Source organism: Lissotriton vulgaris, chromosome 4_1 (genome assembly GCF_964263255.1).
Source record: "Lissotriton vulgaris chromosome 4_1, aLisVul1.2, whole genome shotgun sequence".
Classification (NCBI taxonomy): domain Eukaryota; kingdom Metazoa; phylum Chordata; class Amphibia; order Caudata; family Salamandridae; genus Lissotriton; species Lissotriton vulgaris.
Window position 1 is genome coordinate 586853901 of NC_141691.1, and position 25076 is coordinate 586878976.

Genomic DNA, 25076 nt, shown 5'->3' on the forward strand with positions numbered 1-25076 from the left:
GCGCCCCCCCGGCGTGTTTCCAGAGGGGGAACAAACTCCCCTTGAATACTGGGGGTCCCTGGGGGCCAACTCACCCACCAGGAACCTCCAGTATGCACCAGGGGGTTGCGTTGCAGAGAGGTGTTCTGAGGCCATGCCCCTTTTTACACCTCTCTGCAACGCAGCTTTGTGGCGCTTACTGGAGGCACCTGGTGGGCTAGTTGGCCAACAGGGGACCTCAGGATTCAAGGGGACTTAATCCCCCAAGTTAAAATGCATAACGGGCACTTTTGCACATTGGTGAAGGTAGGGGGCTGGGCCTGATGTGATATGTGTGCAAACACATCCTGTGGCACGTTTTAAGTTGGGGAAATAATTCCTCTTCAATCCAGAGTTCCCCTGGGGGCCAACTAGCCCACCAGGTACCTCCACTAAGCGCCACGGAGCTGCGTTGCAGTGTGTTTTAAAAAGGGGTGTGGTCTCTGAACACGTCTCTGAAACGCAGCTCCCTGGTGCATACTGGAAGTACCTGGTGGGCTAGTTTGCCGCCAGGGGACCTCAGGATTCAAGGGGACTTAATCCCCCAACTTAAAACACGCCACGGGCGCGTTTGCACAGTGGTGAAGGTAGGGGGCAGGGCCTAAGGTGATATGTGTGCAAGCATGCCCTGTGGCGTGTTTTAAGTTGGGGAATTAATTCCTCTTCAATCCAGAGGTCCTCTAGGGACCAACTAGCCCACCAGGTACCTCCAGTAAGCGCCACGGAGCTGTGTTGCAGAGTGTTGTAAAAAGGGGCGTGACCTCTGAATACCTCTCTGCAACGCAGTTCCCTGGTGCATATATATCCACTCATTCTTCAATGCAAATTGCTATATATATAATACATATTAAAATAACAAAGCAAACCACATTCACTGGATGACGTCATCAGTAATGTCATTTGAGATGTCATCAGTGATGTCACTGACCATGTCATGAATGATGTAATATGTGACATCATCAGCAGTGGATTGCGGGCGCGCGAGACATAGTGAGTACAACTAACTATATCGGAGGAATTTCAATGGTTTTGTATGAGTGAAATGTCCAGCTAAATATAACACCCCTAAAACCTATGTTTTTTTTCAGTGAATTTCTAAGGTTTTTTAAATGCTAATTCCTAACTATATCAGGCCTGAAATTTATGGTTTTTACATCGTCTTGCCTGAAGCCTAAAGCCCCCAATGTTCACAAGGAATTAGTTCCTCATCTTACGAAGCGCCAGGGGGCGCGTTTGCGGAGTACTGCAGGGAGGCGGCAAGGCCTCCGGCGCGATGCCGGTCTTTTTTAAAAATGAACTTTTTTAAGAAGGGGAGCTGTGTGGCCCTCCTTCCTTTCCTATTTTATTGGCCCTGGGGACCCTATCCCCCAGGGCCTGACCGCTATTTTTTTTTTCTTTTTTAAATGGAAGGGTGCCGCGTGGTTCCCTCCCAAGGCCATATTCGGCCCCGGGGACCCCATTCCCGGGTCATGGGCAGTTATTTTTTTTTTAATTTGGAGGGGGGCTGTGTGGCCCCCCTCCTCAGGCCATTTATATCCCAGCAACCCCATCCCCCAGGGCCGGCCTTTGCTGGTTTAAAACAAATAATGTTTTTCCTACGGGGAGGGGGCCGCGTGGTCCCCTTCCCGGGCCAAATCATGGCCCCGGGGACCCCATCCCCCTCGGCCTGGCCTCTCGTTGGGGACCATGGGGGGTCCCCAATTCACCCACGTTCCTGCCGGCCGCCCGCCTCCTGCAGGAGCCAGCATTGTTTTTCCACACAGGGAGCTGCTGACATGCAGCTCCCCATGTGGAAAAGCACTCTGGTTTGGTTTTTGGAAAAGAGAGCATGTTCCCTGCTCGCTCTTCCAAAAACCAAACCAGAGTTTGCAATGACAGGGCGCGAGCCATGAGGCTCTCGCCCTGTCATTGCAAATAGAAGTATCCCGGCGGTGGGCACCCCGAGTCACTGCAGGAGCCAGCCCTGGGGGGTGGGCCATCACTGGCTCCACGAGGGGGGCGGCGCGGCCCCTCTCCCAGCTATGGTACAGCCTCGGGGAGGTGTTGTCCCCAGTGTTCGGGGGTCCGCAACGGACCCCTGAATTTGTATATTAGTGCCCTGGGGAGGTGGCGATCCCCGGGGCATGTGGGGGGCTCGAGCCCCTCCAAACAGGTAATTAAAAAAAAAGAAGCCCTGGTGTGTGGTGGTCCCCGGGGCTGCGGGGGCAGTGTGCCCCCCACAAATTTAATTAATGAGACCTCTGGGGGAGCCGGTCCCCAGGGCTTGGGGGGCCTTAGAGGCCCCCAAACTATAAAATAACAAGCCCTGGGGGTGGCGGTCCCTGGGGCTGCGGGGAACCATGTGCCCCCTGCAAATATTTATACAAAGCCCCGGGGGTGGCAGTCCCCGGGGCAGTGTGGGGGAATTGAGCCCCGCCACACATCTTTTTCACTGCCCCCGGAGCTGGCCCACTCAAGACTTAAATTAAACAAAGCGCAGGAGCCCGCGCTTCGTCTTTTAAATTTTCTCAGCCTGATTCACGCACCCAGCGCAGCTTCGGCCTATTTAAAAAAAAATGCTTTTGTGGGACCCCCTGAGCAGGCCTAGGGGGTCAGGGTGTTTCTACTCTGCCCCCTTTTCTCATTTTGCGCATTTGTTTTACTGCTTTCTTGTGCCTCGGTTCTACTGAGTCACAAGATGGCTGCCAACACTTCCTGGATTGGAGTGCTGACAGCCAATTAGAATGCAGCTCGTGTTCGGCAGGGTGCGCGGATCCACCGTGCATCTATGTATCGATATTATTTATTTTTTATTTTCTCAGCAACTACTGAACAGATTTACACCATTTAACAAAAAGAGTTCTTTCTGAACTAAGGGCTTCCTTTTTGCCAAATGTGGTGTAATTCCGTTCAGCAGTGCGGGCTGTAGCCGTGTCTAAATTTTCCTATGGGAATTAACATGGAGAAAATACGTTATGGGACCCCCCTTTTTTCTCGGCCTCCGCTTGCCAAATCAACCCGAAACTTTCAAGATAGGAGCAGACCGGAGCGGGCCATGAGTTTTGAAAATTTCGCGAAGATTCGTCAACCGGCGCCAAAGTTATTGGGAAAACAAAAAATTAGTTTCCTATGGAAACTAGGTCTTAACTATAACTATTTACTGGCGGCCGCCAGTAGATAATATATGTATATATTTACACACACATATATATCTATATGAGCAAACTCTCCCCCAAAACCTTGGCGTCGAGAAGAAAAGCGGCACGCAGCCAAGGTATCTGTGATTCGTTTATTTAATTTTAACACCATAGCATCACCATTCTGTACAATAGGGTATGACGGCTGATGCATTTTCATGTTCCCACCTTCAGCAGGACCATATATATGTGTGTGTGTATGTGTGTGTGTGTATGTATATACACATGCACAGGCCTGTAAAGACTAACCAATTCCTCACCTGTAAAATTGAGTTTGCAGTTATAGCATATAAGAGCCATAATCAATTATGATCTCACATATCCGGTAGCCCACCATTTCAAACAACATCATAATAACAATCTCAGCCATTGTAGATATTTTGTAATTGATGTGGTACCTAAATTAAGGCGAGGAGGCAACCGAGAATTGGTGCTAGGACAGTTGGAGACAAGGTACATTCTAAATTTGGATACTAAGGGCCCCATTAGGATGGCGGGCGGACATAAAACGGGACCGCCCACCATAAGGGCGGCGGTCCCGTGGGGGCCATTAGGATGCGCCCGCCACACTGGCGGGCGCATCCCGCATTTTTAACATTGCGACGGGCGGTGCTGAAAGCACCACCCGCTGCATTGTTAAAAATGCACATTGCGCACTTCAATGCGCAACGTGACAGGCAGTGTGGGGTGCCTGCCATGTTGTACAGTGAAGTGCAGGGGAGTACCATAGGTACCCCCCATGTGCTCCCCCCACCCTCCAGAGTCCCTGGGGGCCTGCAACGGCCCCCACAAGACATTCCTGCATGCCTTTCCGTGGTGGCCGCCCACATCCTAATATGAGACACCTCCACCGTATGAAATCCTATTCCACCAGGTCAACTCATTGACGGGGCGGAAAAGCGGAAGGCGGTCTTTCCGTACGCCACAGTCCCCCGCCATAGTAATATGGCGGGGGAAATGGGTGGGGGACGGGGAAGGATGCAGGGCAGATCGCCACCGCCCGCATGGCGGTGGCGATCCGCCCGACATCCTAATGGGGCCCCAAGTCTCCCAAAGGGCTTAATGATAGTGAGGACTTATATACTTATCTCTAACAGGCCAGTTATACAATCATGCTCACAAAGACCAATTCAGAAATTACCATAACTCTTAATAGGACTGTATCCATTCGAATGTACATATGACATGTCTTAGTGGACGTTTTGAACAACCTGCAGCGATGACTTCTTAATTGTTTTATTCACTTTTTGCACATATCACTTTAGGAGATTGGAAGGTGTGGCAACATTAATTAACAATGCTTACATAGGCAAAATTGTGCTGCTATAAATCATACAAATTGCCACAATTTATTAAATTGCTTTTACATTTGGAAAAACTCAATGTCATAAATAGAATGGTCTACAGGAACTTTAGTTTGAGAACAGATATCATTAGTCCTAGCCTAAGCTCAATTTGAGCGTAAATGTAACGACAAACAAGAACAGCAGCTAGGAGTGAACAAAATGCATTATGCACTTTACAATTATTTGAAAATTTTGCACAGAAGCTGTTTTTGCACATATGCCTAAATGTATATTGGGCTGTTTTCAATGCTCTATTCAAGAGTTGTTTGTAATTACTTCTATTTATATGCAGTAGATGTCTCCAAATATACATGTATAGATATTTTAAAAGGTCAGGCATATTAATGTAAACAAGCACTGCAATTTTTTATTTACATCATTTTGCATGTTTAAGTTTTACGAAATGCAGTCGCAGATGGTATGCAAATTGATTTATACATTGTTAAAATGTTGATGGCAACAATGCTGACCTTCCGAAAGTTGGTCTTTTATATTGTGGTGGTCAGGCATCACGTGTGCACTACAAAAAGTAACAGCAGTTTTGTAGTACCTAATGTGGTTTGTATATATACATATACATATATATAATATACACACACACACATATATCTACACATACATATACACAGTAAACAATTCAAGCTACTCAATATAGAGAACCAATAGCAACTAAAGATGGATGTTTTAAAGCAACCAATCATTATGCATATTTAAAATGACCTGACTGCACGGAAGAAGACATAACGCCGAAACGCGTCTGCGAAAATAAAGTTATTATAATTACCCCATGATTGCTCCGAAACGTCTTTCAGTTGTAGTGCAACAAAATACGGGTCCACCCCATCTACGGATGCACCTGCCGTGAGTTCGACAACCTTGGTGGGATTGCGTAATGAATATATATATACATACGCTGCTGTTCTGACCGGGTTTTTGTTCCCCTTTTTGAGTGAAGGTGACTTTAGCCTGCTATCATTCTAATAGGAGGATTAGAGCCTCAGACCTGGCGTATTTACAAGGTGTTTGATATAATTCCCTATTCTTTTCTTTATTTTAGGGCCTATAAGTTTATGTTAGGGGATAGATTCCTTAGTATTAGTATTATTCCGTCCTTTTGTAAAGCTACTAGTATATTTCTGATAGAGTTATGCTTATTTCTGGCCTTGTAGGCCTCGAACGAGAGAGACTCCATCTTTCCTTCTGCCTCGGCTGCTTGAGACGCTTTTAGGTCAAATGTAATGTTTTAGTTATAAGGTGTTGTTCGCTTGGAGAAAAACCGGCTCGGGCTGGCCCTTATCGAAAGACTGTCTTTTTCTTCGTGTCGAAGACATAACATCAGGCCGGCCGGCTGAGAACGTGTCCTTGGCACGGGGTGGTACAAGAATTTGGTGGGCGGCAGGTTACTGGCCGGAAATTTCCATGCATGAACAAGGTTCTATATTAGCGAAAGTACGGAGAGGTCAGAGAGTCAGTTAGTAGACGGCAGCTAGTCGTTAGCATTATTGCAGTTAATCAACTTAAAGCAGACAGTCGCCATTTTGAAATCCGAAAAAAGACCGAAGGCTGATAATCTCTCAGAAAGATTGAAGTTACTTTAATTGGAGCAGCTGGTGAGCTTTGATACAAAGATCAGAGCATGCAAACGAATACTAGAGCGGTAGAAACAGATTAATAAGATCGAAGTTGGAAGGTGAAGATAGTCTGTGATCGAGAGGAGAGAGGAGTAGTGCAGAACAGGGAGAGTAAAACAGACGAAACAGAGAACAAGAGGGAGTTTCCATTGACTTGGATGGGAGCAGAGGAGACAGAGCATAGCGGTGCAGACGTGTATCCGTGACTGCAGGGGTGATCCTAAGATGAGCCAAGGCACAGACGAGAAGGGAACCCAGATGACAACTGAGTCCAGACTTCGTACTCATAAGGTGACGTCGACCCTTTCTTATTAGCGTGCACACACATTCTAATTCTTTCTTTTGCTTTTCAGGCTATATGTTATATTGTACTATTATATTGTTGTTATAATTTGTTATTGCGTAATAAAGGGACCCCAGTTCTTAGTGAACCATTGTGTGATTGTTATTTACAGGATGCAGTTAACCTTTCTTCTAGTCAGATGCTGTTATGTGGACGGATGCATTTCCCGTCCGGGTAAGTGGTAACTGAGCAAGGGAGCAGGGGGCACTTGAATCAGGAAATAACCTTTGCATATCGTAATTCGGCCATTCTTGTGTGAAAGGATTAAACTGTATGAGATATTCCCAGTAGTATATAATGAAACTTCCCGACAGACAGAGAGAGAGTTAAAGGATAGGACAGTGATCGTCGTTGTGTAGCGGCGTTAGTGAGAGCACTGGGAGAACCCAGTGTGTATACCCACAGGATTGTGGCTTGTGCGAGAGAGTGAGAGCATCGGGAAAACACGGTGTGTATACCCACAGGATTGTGGCTTGTGTGAGAGAGTGAGAGCATTGGAAGGATACGATGCTTATACCCACAGGATTGTGGCTTGTGTGAGCACTGATTGTGGTCAGTGTGTAATGGTAAGTAATCAGAACTGCCCCCTTCACTATGAGTAGGAGGGTAGCACAGTCTGGGCCTAAGTTACCGCAAGACTATAAGGTATGAGTGTGGTGTAGAATATGGAATTCCTTAGTAATCAGTGAGTATTTCTAGTAATCCCTATAGATTTGGTGGTGTTTTAGAGGATCTAAGCTTGTATATTGCTAATTCCCTATCCCCAGGTGGGTACCCAGGTACCTTGGTAGGTAGGTCCTGAGGAGGGAGGTGGTTAAGTTTCGGCCGGGTTGGTGGTGTCTTGGTGAGCTGATTCTATCTGGTCCGAAAATCCGGTCGTTACATCTGGCGTCATGAACCGTTTTCTTAAGCCTGTTAGCGGGGTGTTGTTCTTTCCTGTTGCTTTGTGCTTGGGGGGTTGGAGTACATTTTATATATTATTTGTTTATAGTTGTATATATCTTTTTCTTTTAGCACAAGGTTTTTGAGAAGGTCAAAATCGACTTTTAAATTGCCTGTTGAAATTCCCGGATGGGAATCGACTCCTTATGAGGCATTGGCCCGTGAGTGGGCTGACTCTACTGGATTGAGTGAAAATTGGAGTTCTTGTTTGGAATTGGCAGATCCGTCTAATGTGATTGCTTGTTTTCAGAAAGCGCTGATTGTCAAGGGTGATGAGCTTCCTATTTTGGGACGCAGAGGTTGGATTGTTTTATCTCCGTACCGGCTTGTACATGAGAAATTTTTAAAATTACAGAAACAATATGCAGAGATTGAAGAGAAATTTGTTGAAGTGCAAAATGCTCATACTCTTTTGAGGTGTCAAAATAAATTGCTTGCCGACAAACTCGAGACTTATCAGACAATTGCTGAACGAGCTGCTGTACAAATATAAGAATCGTCGTGGTCGAGTTTGCAAACGGAAAGTGCGCCTGGTCGTGGCGAAAGCCGGACTGGACTGGAATCCTGATGAATGGGACGGTAATATCTGGGACTCGAATGATTCTGGCTCCTCGGCTGAGGAGTCTGACAGACGCGAGTATTTCGCACTGGACGTGAGTGTAAATCTAATACTATTGACTAACTTGATGATTCCGGTGACCATGGTCGGTGTTCTAAATCTGATGACATTTCTCAATCTAAATGTCCCTCTAATTCTACTGATTGAGCTCCTTCTGCTGCTCGTACTGAAATTTCTGCGCATCCGGTTTTTCGGCGAAAATTACAGCAGGCTCCTGGTAATCCAAATGGTATTCCTTTGGATAGTTTAGAAGACTTTACACAACAGGAAATTAGTGATATTTTGCAACGATTTCGACAGCGGCCCGGTGAGGCCTTACTTACATGGATGGTGCGTCTGTATGAACTGGGTGCTGCTGGCATCATGTTAGATGCGGGAGATGCTTTGAAATTTTGTTCTTTGAGTTCTGATTCTACTGTTCAAGATCATTTCCAAAACTATAATGGTGTTGGTCAAATTAGTCTGCTTCAATTAGCAACTGATGGTTGTAATCACAAATACCCTACTGAATCTGATTGGCCCCTGAATGACAAGCCGTGGTATACTTTACGTGATGCGGCACAAAGACTGAAGGAGGAGCTAATGAAAACTGGGATTTTTCTGAGTACATCTGACAGATTGTTGGATGGTTTGTTGACATCTTCTGTGCAGAATCGCATTATCCGTTCTTCCCCTGTTGCATATAAACAGGTTATTATGACTTTGTTGATCAATCAGACTGGTAACGCGTTGTCCTTAGTGCTTGAATCTGTACGTCAGCTTGGTGAATTGGGCGAATGGCTTAAACCTGAAAGACAGTCCAGACCTAAAGGTCGTACTGCTGGAAATTATCAGTTTTCTAGACGTGATATGTTTCTTGCTTTGCTGGCTGAAGGTGTGAAGAGAGAAGATATTGATGGTGAACCTAATAATCGCTTGTGGGATATGTTTCGCAAGCTTAGTTTGGATCGGAGGGAGGGTGCTCGACGTGTACGGAGGAATGAATGTGATCGTAAATATTCTGATGACAGTGGGGATGATAGACGTCGTGATGATTCGGATCGGCGTGATGGACGACGGAATGAGCGAGATGTGTCCCCTCGGTGTGAGAGAGAGAGGGGGAGAGACGACCGTGTTGAAAGCAGATACAGAGATGAAAGGGATCAGTCCCCTGAAATGAGAAGAAGAGAGGATCGACACAGATTTTTTTAACGAAATTCACAATACCATGTAGATGACAAATATCCGTTTCGTAGTGGGGATGGATATGAACAGGAAATTACATCGTCCAAAAAATTTGAGAGTATTTACCCTGATTTGTCTTAGTTGTCAGAACGCAATAAAAATGACTAGGAAATAGGTCAAGCTCCAGTACGTAGTTGGGCTCACAAGGATAATAGACCCTATGTAGATATTGAAATTTTTTGGAGACATCGTAATATACAAAGGGCCCGAGCATTGGTAGATACAGGAGCAGAGGCCACTCTAATTCATGGAAAATCAAAGAAATTTAAAGGACAATTTTTCACAATTACTGGTTTAGGTGGAAAGGAGACCCCCGCAGTACAAACAAATGTTGAGATGAAAATAGGTAGAATTGCCCGAAAAGAATATTCTGTTTTAGTTCTGCCACTTTTGGAATACATAATTGGAATCGATATCCTAAAAGGTATGACATTGCATTTAGACGATGGTTGTTATCAATTTGGAAGTATAGGTTATATATCATCCAGACCTGTACGAGTTGGCCGTTTGAGAATGCCTCCTATAAAGATTCCCCAGGCTACAAAAGTAATTTCCCCAAAACAGTACCGTATTCCAGGTGGTCACGAAGAAATCAGTGCTACAATTCAGGATCTAGTGAATGCAGGAGTTATAACTCCGGTTACTTCTGCTTGGAATAATCTTGTTTGGCCTGTGCGTAAAAGTGATAATTCTTGGCGTATGACTGTTGATTACCGCGAATTGAATAAATATACACCTCCTTTGACTGTTGCAGTACCAGATATGATTACTTTAATTGAGAGAGTTCAGAAGCATCCAGGAATGTGGTATGCGTCTATTGACATTGCTAATGCTTTCTTTTCGATCCCAATTGCCCCTGAGTGTCAGAACAGTTCAGTTTTACATGGAATGGACGTCAAATGACGTTTAGAAGTCTTCCTCAAGGCTATGTACACAGTCCTACGATCTGTCACCGGCTGGTGGCGGAACATTTATCTGAAATACCCATAAACCCACAAATAGAAATTTGTCATTATATTGACGACATTTTGATTCAAGGTGAGACACAGGATCAAGTTCAGACTCAATTAGATCAGGTTATCAATCATTTACGATAAAAGGGTTGGGAAATCAATCCCGACAAGTTACAAGGTCCGTCACAAAGTGTAAAATTTTTAGGCATCAATTGGCATAAAGGTAACAGAGGAGTGATTCCACAGGTGAAGCAGAAAATTCTTGATTTTGCGGTTCCTCGGAACCGAAAAGAAGCCCAGAGATTTATTGGTTTATTTGGTTTTTGGCGTCAACACATCCCACATTTGAGTCAGATATTAGCCCCTTTGTACAGAGTCACTCGTAAAAAGAATGCATTTGAATGGAGTAAACCGCAGCAAGATGCGTTTGATTTGGCGAAAGAAGCGATCCAGTATGCTTTGGATCTGTGGCCCGTGCGTGATGGTGATGTGGATCTGAATGTGTCTGTGCAAGGTCCTTATGCAAATTTGAGTTTGTGGCAAAAACAAGGCAGAAATAAAGTACCGCTAGGTTTCTGGACTAAAAAGTTACCCGATGCTGGTGACCGTTATACACCTTTTGAGAAACAGTTACTTGCATGGTATTAGGGCTCTGGTGGATACCGAGCAACTGACTTTGGGACATGATGTGATGTTGAAACCTGAAATTCCTATTATGCAATGGGTTTTGAGTTCGCCGAAAACTCATCGAATTGGACATGCTCAAGAGGCGAGTGTGATTAAGTGGAAATGGTACATACAAGACAGGGCACGCGTGGGTCCGAAAGGTGTTGCGACATTACATGAGCAAGTGGTGCTGGCGCCATCGAATGAGATTGGGAGTGATTACTCCGTACCTATAGTACAGGAATCCCCTGTTAAGTGGGGTAAGCCATTTGATGATCTGTCCGCGGAGGACAGAAACCATGTGTGGTTTACGGATTGTTCAGCGAGGTACATAGGAGAGAAGAGGCATTGGAAGGCAGTGTCCTATAATCCTATCACACAAATATTGCTGAGTACAACTGGTGAAGAAAAAAGTAGTCAATTTGCTGAACTGTATGCTGTTTACCAAGTTTTAAAACAGGAACTACCTGGTACGTGTCACATTTTTACTGACTCCTGGTCCACTGCTAATGGACTGGCGGTCTGGTTACCAACATGGCATGCTCATAATTGGGAATTGCATTCTAAAGAACTTAGGGGTAAAGAGTTCTGGCAAGAAATTTGGGAATTGAATTAGGGAGGAAGATGGCGGCCGGCTAAGACGCTCGGTCGTGAGCTCCAGAGAGGCCAGTGAAGCAAGACGGCTTCAGCGTTTCCCCGAGGAGAAAACATGCCGAAATACAGCCGGTAGAAAAAACTCAGCTAAGGTAGGGAATGCTCTGAACCTCTGATAGTGACCCAGTATTGCCGATATCGACAAAATTTGCAGAAGCGGTTAAACGGATAGGGAGGCGGCACTTACCGGCAGGTAACAGAAGCGGCGGTGGCTGGCGTCGGTGGAGACGGCAGCCGCGGTGGGCGCGGTGAATCTGTGATAGCAGAGTGGAGGAAGTGAAAAATAACGGCGGCTGCAGCAGTGTATTGATAAAGAGCCTGTATGCTGGAGCGGTGTGAGAGCGAGTTACACGCAGCACAGGTTACCGGGCTATGGGCGAGAGCACAAGACGCCACCCGGAACTGAAGGAGGACTCTCGGTGGAATTTCCTTTCTCTTCCGGGGGAGAGGCAGCAGAGTCAACGGCAAGTGCAGTGTAACTGAGACCTGTATTGGGAAACACGAGCAAGGTTGGAGGGAGCTAAGCCAGAGCAAAATCACGCTAAATGAACGGCACCATAAAGTGAGGATTTATGATGAAAAAAACATTTAAACACTTCAAACAATTTTTTAAAGGAGGAAAAAACACAAAATAAAACCCTACAATCCTTAAAAAACTGGAGCTGGATGAGTAAAAAAAGCCTCCAACCGCCTGAAACAATAAGTCTCACCGAAGGTGAAGAGCCAACATACGGTAAACTACCGTCAATAAGGGAGGAGAAGCAGATAAACGTATCTGATATTAAAGCACCCACAGAAGCACATTCCTCCAGTTCAAATGGTGTTTCTGAATTGCAGTTCTCAGCTAAAGCTCAAGATATGAAAGACACAATTGTCTACGGGACGAGGTCAAGGAAATTACTGACAGAGAAAACAAACCCATTAACGCCATTAACTACACAAGACAATACAGAAGAAGAAGGAATTAGGTCAGTGTACTGCTTAAGGAACCGAAGTTTAATCAAACAAAATACATTATCAATACAAAAGAAAAAGTGCGTACTCCCAAGAAGTACAAAGAAGAGGAATTTACCACGACTAGAAGCACTAATTGAGAATGTAAAAGTTAGAGCCTCGATAACAAAATCAAAGGACAAAAAGGAACAAAAAGTAAAGATAACACCATGCTTAAGATCTTATTTCAAGGTGCAACAAATACTACAAATAAGGAGTGGTCAGTCGATGGCGGGTGATACTGTTGATTTTGTTTCTGAATTAAGTCCAAGTCTTCGTGAAGGTGAAGGTGATAGTGTAGTGGAAGGTGAAGAGAGGTCTCTAAAACACACGTGGGAAGACGAGGAGGAAGAAGAAGAACCGGAGGAAAGGATACTTACAGAAGACTTCTTGGAAGGTGTCACAGATGATCAAGGAATAAACCCACCAATTTTGGCTCAGCCACTGCAAACAATCCACAAATTACCTGTTAAGCCAGTAATGAGTAGTACAATGGCTCAACTGGCAGGAAAGCAGGCAGACGCAGCTATAATTTCACAAGTTTCAAGTCCGACGGGGCAGCAAACTGAGGAAGAATTTGCGGCAGAACTATATGAGGAGACATCGGGACAGCAGGATAAAGACCAGAAAGACCAGAAAGATACAAGCAAAATGGAGCGGGTAATGGAGATCTGTATGGACAAAATGATGGACAAAATTCTGGGGGAAATGAGAGAAAAATTCTCGATATCTGAAGGAAATCAAACAAAGATTCAAGAGGTAGTTGAAAATCTAGACCAGAAATTAAACGAATTAGGAGTAAGAGTAACGGCTGTAGAAAATGAACTTGGCTCCTTATCTAAAAAAGTGGTCACAAACCAAAAGGAAATACGACAGCTAAAAGACAGTGAGAGGGCGATTAAAGAGAAACTGGAATCCCTAGAGAATCAGGGAAGGAGAAACAACCTTAGACTGCTGAACATTTCTGAAAATTTGGAGGGGTCGGATATCAAGACGTATGTTATATCCTTATCAGAGGAATTCTTCCCTTGGGCAAAAGATAGTGACTTGGCAGCAGACATTCAGCGAGTCCACAGGGATCCGTTCAGGAAAAGTAAGGAGAGAAAAGCCCCGAGAAAAATCTTGGTGAACTTTAGGTCATATGCTTTGAAAGAAAAAATTCTAAATGAAGGATTAAAAATCGGAATCATTAATAAGGATAATTGGTCGTTCCGAGTCAGATCGGATATATGCAAAGCCACACAGGACAGGCAATGGGAACTGGGCCAATATATGCAGGAATTAAAAAGTTTGCGCGCAAATGTTCAATTAAAATTTCCAGCAGCTTTGCGAATAATGTGGAGAAACAAAATGTATAACCTAAGGGAATCAAAAGAGGTAGAAGACCTTATTCAACAAATAAAAGATCAAATCGAAATAGATAAGATTAATAAGGAGTACAGTTTATGGATATTCGTCAGCATTATAAAGAAAGGATTAAATCCCTACGATCAAAGAGCGTAAAAAGAAGGGGAAACGCAGGTACAACAAATGTTCAAGAAGAGAGATAACTGGTGAAATGGAGTCCGAAAACGGGTGGAAAACCACCTGAAAGAAGAAAAGGGAGGCTTCCTCAGGGTGGGACTCTAGTTTCATACTGTACACTAATTATGTAAGATATATTAGCACGAGGGTGGGGAGCAAAATAGGGGAAAAAAATCAAAAAATAACCTCAAAATTGGTAAACAAAAGGTATTTGATGGGGACCAGATGGTTCTTTCGATTTTATTTTCAAAATAAGATGGTACTTAATACGGAATGGCAGGAGAAAAGATGGTAAAACTACTCTCATGGAATGTCAATGGACTTAGAACTCCCAAAAGAAGAAGAAGAATTCTGGAATATCTGAAAGAAGCTGAAAGCGAGATTATTATTCTCCAAGAAACCCATTTGGTGAAATCGGAATGGTCTCAAATGGTAAAAAACTTACGATGGATAGGCTCAAGTATCCATACAACACAAGACTGTAACATAAAAGGGGTTGCTATCATCATAAAAAAATCCCTAAATGCAAAACTGGAGTCTGAAGCAGTGGATAGTAAGGGTAGATGGGCAGTGGCTAAAATCAGGATCGAGGGATCCACATTTTCTATCGCAGGATATTATGGCCCAAATATTGATGATTCCGTTCCTCTTAAGAAACTATATTCAGAACTGCTGACATCCCCAGCCCCGATAATCGTAGGAGGAGATTATAATGCCATTCTAGATCCGAAAGTAGATAGATTGCCTCCCTCTAAACAAATGAACTCACCAAAGATGAGGGAGTGGCTGGGAATATGCAAAAAAGACTTGAATCTGGATGACATGTGGAAGCAAAAGGGAGAGAAAATCTACCCCTTTACTTTCCACAATAAGAAGCTTAGGCATAAATCCAGAATAGATTTCTTCCTAATAAATAACTTACTTTGGGATAAGGTTAAAAGCATTGAGCACCAACCGGCACACCTATCGGATCATTCAGCAGTACTACTAAAGCTCCTAATACCACAAATTCCAACTCCGACTAGATGGACATTGGACCGCTCGATATTAATGGTGGAAGATATGGTGAATCAACTTTTAACAACCACCGTTAATTACTTTGCAGATAATGATATGGGAACCCCTAAAAGAGTAATATGGGACGCATACAAAGCGATAATTAGAGGCAGTCTACTCAGTCTGGGAGCCCACAAAAATAAGCGAAGAAGGTTAGATATTAAAAAATTTGAAGTAGAAATCAAAGAAACAGAAGTACAGCTAAGTGTTGGGATATCTTTGGAGTTAAGAGAAAGGCTAAGAGAGAAGAATCGTAAGTTAAAAGAAGACCTGACAGACTATCTAGAGAATATTGTTCAAGAGAAATGGGAGAACAGTAAATTGGCCAATTATGAGTATGGGGAAGGCTGCGGAAAGATGTTAGCATGGAAACTGAAAACGGACCAGACAAGAAATACCATTTTAAGTGTATATACTAAAGATCAATCAGCATTATGTGTGGAGGATGTCTCTATAAGACAAGAGTTTCTAGATTTCTTCTCAACGATATATAAAGAAGACACAAACCCCACGGAAGAAAACATCAAGAACTATCTAGAGGGTATACCTTTGCCAATATTGACTGAAGAGGAAGTGGATTTTTTGAACAGCGAAATAACAACAGAGGAAGTGAGAACTGCTATAAATAGTTTAAAAAGGGGGAAAGCTGCTGGTCCCGACGCACTTCCTAATGAATTTTAACATAGCTTTGAAAGAACTGTTAATTGCCTACTTGACAGAGATCATGAACAAGATCTACATGTATTGTGAAAAGATCCCTGATTCATGGAAAGACGCAACTATAAGCCTAATATTAAAACCAGGGAAAAATCCAAAGTTGTGTGAGTCCTATAGACCAATATCACTACTTAACTGTGATTATAAATTGTTCATGAACGTATTAGCAAAAAGACCATCAAAAGTAATGCCTAAACTAATTGATCGGGATCAGAAGGGTTTCATAAAAGGCAGACAAATCCAAGAAATTACACACAAATTATTAGCTGCGATTGATGTAGCTATTTTAGAACAATTACCTCTTACAGTTATTACGTACGATGCGGCGAAAGCCTTTGATCGTGTGAATTGGGCTTTTCTAAATAACATCATAAAAAAAAACAATCTAGGAAGTAAGTTTAGTCACATGGTGAAGGAAATCTATATGAGCCCCAGAGCAAAAATAATACTGAATGGAAATCTGACAGGTAATATTACTATTCAGAGGGGCACGAGGCAAGGCTGCCCCTTGTCTCCACTGCTTTTCAATTTATACATTGAACCACTGGCTTGTGCTATCAGAAATCATAGACAAATAACACCATTCAAATACTGGAACTGGTCAAAGAAAGTGGCACTATACGCAGATGACCTCATGGTGTTCACGGATAACTATAACCTTTCAGAAAAGGCAATTAATGAAACAATGACCAATTTCTGTAAGGTCTCAGGATACTTGATAAATAATAGCAAAACAGAAGCAATGAGTTGGAATAGCAACCTAATGCCAGCTTTCTCAAAGAATAAAATAAAATATCTGGGAATCACACTAACCAAAGACCTGGAGAAAATACCACAACTAAATTTAAATATAGTAGTAAGAGAAATGAGAAGACTTTATAAAATCTGGTCCGGCTTACCATTAAACTTTTTGGGTAAATCAAACGCAGTCAAAATGACAATCATCCCTAAATTTACGTATCTTTTCAATGCCATTCCGTTGGAGTTTAAAAAAGTAGCTCTAAAAAAAATACAAGGAGAAATATCCAGCTTTATTTGGTCGGAGAAAAGCACAAGGATAGCTTGGAATAAACTCAGGAGAAGAAAAGAACAAGGCGGCATAGCAAGCCCAGACGTGTTTGAATATTTTAGAGCTTTTCAGTTTAAAAACTTCAGAACCCTGCTAAGAAAACACTGTGCATATCCAAATTTCCTACAACATCTTACAAATGGAGAAGATCATTTTCTTTTCAAATTCGGCCATCCAAAATTTTTTAAGAAAGTAAAACTGAAGATTCTAAATAATGCGGTCAAATTGAGGACTCAAATTAGAAACGTAGTGAAGATCCCATATTATAGTAATATGGCCCCAATATGGGACTCACCTGGAACTGCGGAGTGCTTAAATGACGCATTATCTAGACCACTCAGACAATTAGGATTTGAAAAATGGGGACAACTTCTATTTGAAAACTCCTTAATATCTTGGGAACATCTAAACACAATAACGGAAGGGAAGGTCTCGAAGTTTAAATACTACCAATTGAATAGCTGGGCTAATACCATACCAAAAGAAGCAACAGATAAGGGTAACCTTGAAGAAGAAATGGTAAAAGAAGCCATAATAAAAAAAAGAGGTATCGAAATGGTATTGGGTGTTAATCGAGGCTGGAGATGAAGACTTAACAATATCAGACAAAATATGGAGAAAAGAGTTTCCCAACGAAGAGATTGATCTGGAAGTGATTTGGAGAAAATCCTCGGAAAAATGTTGGGCGTGTGTGAAATCGGCAGCTTTAAAAAGAAATCATCTGCTTTCAATTCATAGAGCGTATTGGACACCAAAAAGATTATCGAAGTTTAAAGGTGCAAGACTAAAAGCATGCAGTAAATGTGGTGAAGATAAGGCGGATGACATCCATATGTTTCATCGATGCCCGGCCCTTATGGGTTATTGGCAAGAGATTGGTAAGACATTATCGGCGGTAGTGGAAACACCAATAACTGTAAGTACGCCTTTAATTATTTTCGGGATCCAAACAGATGTCTTAAGGCTAAGTAAACTTCAAGAAAGCCTAATATATGTTCTGATATTGCTAGCAAGAAGAGAGATTTGCATAAATTGGGTGAAACCAGTAGCACCGACACATGAGGATTGGCTGAATTCTGCTATTAAAGTGTGTAGACTAGACAGAAAAGGGAAACGCACCAAAAGGTCGTTGTTCTGGGTGATATGGGAAAACTTTACCACCCCTAGTTAATAACATAGATTCCTTTGTCTCTCTCCTCTTTTCTCTCCAGTTCTTTTCTTCTCCCGCTTAAGTGCTTTTTCTCTTTTTTCCTTTTTCCGTTTCCTTTCCCTTTCCTTTTTGTTCCTTTTTTTTTTCTTTTTTCTTTTTCTTTTTGTTTACCAATGATTAAAGCGGAGACAATAATTTCCAGGCAAGATCGGAACTTTGCCGAGTAGCTATATAGCTAGCTCATCTCAGGAACGTTGGAATTATTGTGCAGGATAAAGGTAAATCGGAGTACATTGACTGGTTTCAAGCTACAGCTGGAAAATGATGGGACAGTGAAGGCAACATTTTGGAAAAACCGTCAATTCTCTCAAATACCCTTTTATCTACTCTTTCGCGATATGAGGTAAAAAATAAAAAATAAATTAAAAAAAAGAAATTTGGGAATTGCTTCCGCAAAGTACCGTTACAATCTTTCATGTGGATGCTCATACACCAATAGATTCCCTTGACAAATTCTTTCACAACATTGCAGATGAGAAATCTAAAATTGCTGAGGCAGTGGTGGACATGCAGGATTCTGATTTGGCGGAATTGGCGAAATGGGCCCACCAGAAAGCAGGACATTTTGGAGAGAGAGCCACTAGCAGGTGGGCTGCTGACCGAGGAATTTATATTCCTCTAAATTTGATCAAAGATACTATAATGCATTGTCCTATCTGTCAACATTCTAGACAACGAAAAGTACCCCAAATTGTTAGAGGACAGTTACACCGAGGTAAATTACCTGCTCAGATTTGGCAGATTGATTATATTGGTCCACTCCCTATGATCAATCAATCAATCAATCACAACATTTGTAAAGTGCACTACTCACCCGGGAGGGTCTCAAGGCGCTGGGGGAGAGGGTATGTCACTGCTCGAACAGCCAGGTCTTGAGCTGCTTCCTGAAGGAGAGATGGTCTTGGGTTCGCCGAAGGTGGGTGGGGAGGGAGTTCCAGGTCTTGGCTGCCAGGTAGGAGAAGGATCTTCCTCCGGCGGTGGCTCTGCGGATGCGTGGTACGGTGGCGAGGGCGTGGCTGGTCGATCGTAGCTGGCGGGTGGGCGTGTAGAAGGTCATGCGGTCGTTGAGGTACTTGGGGCCCAGGTCGTGGAGAGCCTTGTGTGCGTGGGTGAGGAGTCTGAACGTGATTCTCTTGTTGACGGGGAGCCAGTGCAGGTCTCTCAGGTGTCCGGTGATGTTGCTGTGTCAGGGGATGTCCAGGATGAGTCGTGCAGAGGGGTTCTGGATGCGTTGGAGTCTTTTTTGAAGTTTGGCTGTGGTTCCGGCGTAGAGGGTGTTCCCGTAGTCTAGTCGGCTGGTGACGAGTACCTGGGTAACGGTCTTTCTGGTTTCAGTGGGAATCCATCTGAAGATCTTGCGGAGCAAGCGCAGGTTGTTGAAATACGAAGATAAGACAGCGTTGACTTGTCTGGTCATCGACAGGGAGGAGTCCAGGATGAAGCCTAGGTTGCGTGCGTGGTCCGTTGGCTTGGGAGCGGTGCCCAGGGCCGGGGGCCACCAGGAGTCGTCCCAGGCGGAGGATGATGATCCCAGGATGAGGACTTCCGTCTTGTCTGAGTTCAGTTTAAGGCGGCTGTTCTTCATCCAGTCGGCGACATCTTTCATCCCTTCGTGTAGGCTGGCTCTGGCGGTGGTGGGGTCGTTGGTGAGGGAGAGGATCAGCTGGGTGTCGTCGGTGTAGGAGATGATGTTGAGATTGTGTTGGCGTGCGATGGCTGCGAGGGGGCTCATGTAGACGTTGAAGAGGGTTGGGCTGAGTGAAGATCCTTGTGGTACGCCGCAGATGACTTCGGTGGCCTCGGATCTGAACGGGGGGAGGCGGACTCTCTGGGTTCTTCCGGCGAGGAACGAGATGATCCACTCCAGTGCTTTCTCTCGGATCCCGATGTTGCTGAGGCGCTTCACTAGGGTGCGGTGGCAGACAGTGTTGAATGCCGCAGAGAGGTCCAGGAGGATGAGGGCCGCTGTTTCCCCATTGTCGATCAGGGTTCTGATGTCGTCGGTGGCTGCGATTAGGGCGGTCTCGGTGCTGTGGTTGGACCGAAAACCGGACTACGAGGGGTCGAGGGATCCGTTCGTCTCGAGGAAGGCGGCGAGCTGTCTGTTGACGGTCTTCTCGATGACTTTGGCCGGAAAAGGGAGGAGCGAGATGGGCCGGTAGTTCTTGAGGTTGGTGGGGTCCACCGTTGGTTTCTTCAGGAGGGCGGTAAGCTCGGCGTGCTTCCAGCTCTCCGGGAAGGTGGCAGTGTGGAAGGAGGAGTTGATGATGTCCCGGAGATGGGGTGCGATGATGGCGTCGGCTTTGTTGAAGACGTGGTGTGGGCAGGGATCGGTTAGAGATCCGGAGTGGATGGAGTTCATCGTGCGGGTGGTGTCTTCGGTGCTGATCGGGGTCCAGTTGCAGAGGGTGGTGGTGGCGGGCGTTGGTTCCGTGGTGGGGTGCGTGGCCTGTGCGTCAAAGCTGTTGTGTATTTCGGCGATCTTGCGGTGGAAGAACGAGGCGAGTGAGTTGCAGAGATCTTGCGAGGGAGTGATGTCGTTGTTTCCGGCGCTGGGGTTGGAGAACTCTTTGACGATGTTGAAGAGTTCCTTGCTGTTGTGGGCGTTGATGTCCAGACGTTCTTTGAGTGCCGACTTCTTGGTGGCGCAGATCAGCTGGTGGTGTTTGCGGGTGGAATGCTTGGGGCCGTCCTATTGTCTGTGGTCTGGTCGAGCCGCCAGGCTTTCTCGAGGGAGAGGAAGTACTTCTTGGATTCCTTGAGTTCGTCGGTGAACCAGGGGGTTGTCTTGCTGCCGGGTCTGCTGGGAGGGTTCTTTAGTGGTGCGAGGTCATTGGCGCAGGCGGTCAGCCACTTGGTGAGGTTGCTGGCTGCTTCGTTGGGGTCCGTTGTGCTGGTGGGAGTGCTCTGGCTGAGGGAGGCGGTGAGCTGCTCGGCGGTGATCTTGCTCCAGCTCCGGCGGGGAACCTGTTGCGGGTGGTGGTGGGTCGTATTTCTTCTGAAGCTGAAGTGAACGCAGCTGTGGTCTGTCCAGTGGAGTCCGGTGGAGTGGCTGAAGGAGATGTGTTTGCTGGATGAGAAGACTGGGTCAAGCGTGTGGCCGGCGTAGTGGGTGGGGGTGTTCACCAGTTGCTTGAGTCCGAGGTTGGCGAGGTTGTCCAGCAGGGCGTTGGTGTTTCTGTCATTGTTGTTCTCCAGGTGGAAGTTGAGGTCTCCTAGGAGGATGTAGTCGGCGAAGGGAAGGGCGTGCGGGCTGATGAAGTCTGCGATGTCTTCGCTGAATCGTGTGCGTGGTACCGGGGGTCTGTAAATGAGGGTGCCTTGGAGGGTGGTCTTGGGGTCGATGTGTATCTGGAAGTGCAGGTGTTCGGCGGCGGTGACGGTTTCGTCGGAGTCAGTCGAGATGCGGATGGTGTTCTTGTGTACGATGGCGATGCCTCCTCCCGTCTGGTTGAAGCGATCCTTCCGGGTGATCTTGTATCCGTCCGGGATGGCAATGGCGATGTCGGGCGCTGAGGAGGCGTTCATCCAGGTCTCAGTGAGGAAGGTGACGTCCGGTTCTGTCGCGTCGAGCAGGTCCCAGAGTTCCACGGCGTGCCTGTGGACGGAGCGGGTGTAGAGGAGGATGCACTTCAGGTGGTTGCTGCTGGTGCTCGAATTGGCAGGGGTGGTGCACGTCCGGAGACAGGTGAATCGGCAGGCTTGGCAGGAGAAGGGTCCGTGGGTGCGTCTCGGGGTGGCTCGGTAGCAGGCAGACATCCGGCCGGCGTTGAGTGCGTTGAGGGTGGCGGCGTCGTAGGTCCGTTGGGTAGACTTGCATCGGCGAGGGCCAGGGGTCCAGGCGCGGACGGGTGCAGACGGGCTTGCCTTTGGCGCGCCTTCGGCGCACAATCGGCGCGCCCGCTGCGCGTGACCGCTGCGCGTGCGTGGGGGCGTCATAAGAAGGGAGCCGGGAGGGAGGGTAAGCTGGGTGGCGGGAGCGGGGGGCCAATCGGCTGGCGGGGGCGGGGCCGCAAGGAGGCAGCGGTGGGAAAGACGAGTGCGGGGGGCTCAGCGGCGGCTGGGTCGCCTGCAGCAGCAAAACAACACGGCAGGCAGGAGCAGGAGGAGCGTGGGGGCGACCCGGCCAAGTCAAGGCACAATGGTCGCAGTCAAGGCACAGTGGCCTCTATGAGTAAAAATTGTCAATATATATGCACCATTGTTGATACGTACAGTGGTCTTTTAGTGGCCTTTCCTTGTAAATGAGCTACCCAAGTAAATACCATTAAAACATTGGAATTGATTATGCTGTATTATGGTGTCCCATTTCAAATTCAATCTGATAATGCATCCCACTTCAAAGGAAGATTGGTACAGGAATTTTGTGTGGAGAATAACATTGAATGGGTGTTTCACATACCGTACTACTCACAGGCAGCAGGCCTGGTGGAGAGAATGAATGGTTTGCTAAAAGATCAATTGCGTAAATTAACTGATAATAAATATAAAAATTGGAGAGAATATTTGTTTCAGGCACTGTTAATTTTGAATAATCGTCCCTTTTTGAATGCTGATTCCCCATTAATGCGTTTATTTCCTCGAGCTGTTGATGCTAAACCGAACACAGTTAAAAATACTGTAATGTATTGGGAAATTTCCCCTGGAGCCCTGGCTCCATGCAGAGCAACCCCAGGTTCCGCAGGCTTGGACCTGCATGCCATGAATGACATTACTGTAAAAGGCAGAGATCGAGTTATCATTGAAACTGGCATTGGTGTCTGTATACCAACTGGAAATTTTGGCCTAATAGCCCCAAGATCGGGCCTGGCCTTAAAAGGCATTCAAGTGCTTGGAGGTGTCATTGACAGTGATTATCAGGGAGAGATTAAGGTACTCCTGCTGAAGAGCAGTGAGGTTGATTTACCGATTCATAAAACTGACCGAGTTGCTCAATTGTTAATAATGCCTGTTTTCAGTGGTGAGATTCAAAAAGGCACCGCCCTGACTTTATTAACTGTTCGAGGACAAAAAGGTTTTGGCTCCACTGATAATCCAGGATCAAGAGTGTGGGTGCAATCACCTAAAAATCCCCCTGAACAAGCTGAAATTATTGCAACCGGTCATGATAATACAGTACTTGTCATGAGACCAGGGAAAGATAGCTGGGAAGCTGTCCCAGCTGACAAATGTTACTTACGAGAATTAATGATGCCTGTGTTTGATTTTCTTTCAGATCATTCTCTGGACTGCTGTTGCAGGATGTGCCGGGGTTGGACTCCTTTTGGCCTGCTACGTCAGGAGAGGAAGGAACCCCCAGACTCTGGTTGACTAGAGAATCAGAGTGCCACGTTCCTTCGCTGCTTGGGATTCATCATCTAACTTTTGGACAACCCTAGCACGGAGAGTAACAAACTCCCCACATTTCTGTTTGACATCGATGCGTTCGGTGACTGACATATTAGCAACCTGGTTGGTTGCCGTCCCGGCTTCTTTGGAGACCCTTGCCCATATTTTCAATATATCAAATGCCCGTTCTAATATTATTCTTGGGGATTTCGCGACTCATGAATACTGTCCTTTATGTACTGTGCTTTTAGATCAAGTACCACTGATTCATTCTCAAATAACCACATATAATATCACGCAGGGTGATTTATGTTTCTTTCTCACCTGTGATCCAAGCGCCATAACTGAATGTGTTCGTGTGAAGTTAAAAGGTGCTACTTCATTTACAGATCATGAAAGAACTTTATGTTCCCGGAGATCATCGAAATCGTGTGTTTCAGTTAAAAATAATATGACCTGCAAAAGTCTTGTAGTTACCCCTAGCCACTATCGTACAATGCCAAAACCTTCTGGATGGCTTTTCTCTTGTGGCAATACACCTTGGCCTTACATTCCTGCAAATATTACCGGAGGACCCTGTGTTATTACTAGATTAAGCTTCCTAATGTTTTCTTCACATTCTAATGTGAATTCCTGTGTTGTCCGTGATGCAGTAATGTTGAAGGACAATTGTGACTCTACACTACATTTATTTTCTGAATCTGAATATCTTAGTTTGGCTTTCTCTATTTTGGGTGTCCCTGCCCTGTCAGTATACAATGCTAAATCTATTGGAAAAATGGCCTATTGGATGGTTAAATCTATCAATCACACTTCTACAATTCTATCTGACATGCTATTGGACGCCCAGGGTGAACGTAGAGCAATTCTACAGAACAGAGCTGCTATAGATTACCTTTTACTTAAACATGGACATGACTGTTCTGACTTTGAGGGTCTTTGCTGTTTTAATTTATCAGACCACACTAGGTCCATTCAGGCTCACATTGACAAACTACACGACTTAACCAAAGAAGTTAGAAAACACATTGACCAGGGCTGGTTTGACTGGCTCTTTAATTGGTTACCAGATTTACATTCCTTACGTCAGATATTAGGGGGTATCCTGCTTACTATTTGCATTTTAGTTGCTATTTGCTGTTTAATTCAGTGTATTCCTTCTTTACTTTAAACTTGCAGATGCAGTACTAGAAATAGATCTGTTAGTTTTGTTTCATATTATTCTTCGACAGATGTTAGTTCCATTTAGCGAATGATTAGTAGTCTAAAGTCAAGGGTGAAATGTTCTGACAGGGTTTTTGTTCCCCTTTTTCAGTGAAGGTGACTTTAGCCTGCTATCATTCTAATAGGAGGATTAGAGCCTCAGACCTGGCCTATTTACAAGGTGTTTGATATAATTCCCTATTCTTTTCTTTATTTTAGGGCCTATAAGTTTATGTTAGGGGATAGATTCCTTAGTATTAGTATTATTCCGTCCTTTTGTAAAGCTACTAGTATATTTCTGATAGAGTTATGGTTATTTCTGGCCTTGCAGGCCTCGAACGAGAGAGACTCCATCTTTCTTTCTGCCTCGGCTGCTTGAGACGCTTTTAGGTTAAATGTAATGT